Raw genomic sequence first — 262 nt, 5'->3', positions numbered from 1 at the left:
CAGAAATATGCTCCTTTTATTCTCTGTCCCCAACGCACTAGATGACCAGTTTTGATAGCCTTTAGCCGTACCCTCATTCTACTCCTCTCTGTTCCTCGTGATGCGGAGGTTAACCCAGGCATCTCATTTGTTTGACTTCTGTAACCGAAAAAGCCTTGGTTTCATGCATGTTAACATCAGAAGCCTCCTCCCCATTTTGTTTTACTCACTGCTTTAGCACACTCCACAACCCTGATGTCCTTGCCATGTCTGAATCCTCGCT

Source organism: Salvelinus sp. IW2-2015, linkage group LG28 (genome assembly GCF_002910315.2).
Source record: "Salvelinus sp. IW2-2015 linkage group LG28, ASM291031v2, whole genome shotgun sequence".
NCBI classification, from domain to species: domain Eukaryota; kingdom Metazoa; phylum Chordata; class Actinopteri; order Salmoniformes; family Salmonidae; genus Salvelinus; species Salvelinus sp. IW2-2015.
The sequence above is the reverse complement of the archived record's forward strand: the minus strand, read 5'-3'. Positions refer to the sequence as shown.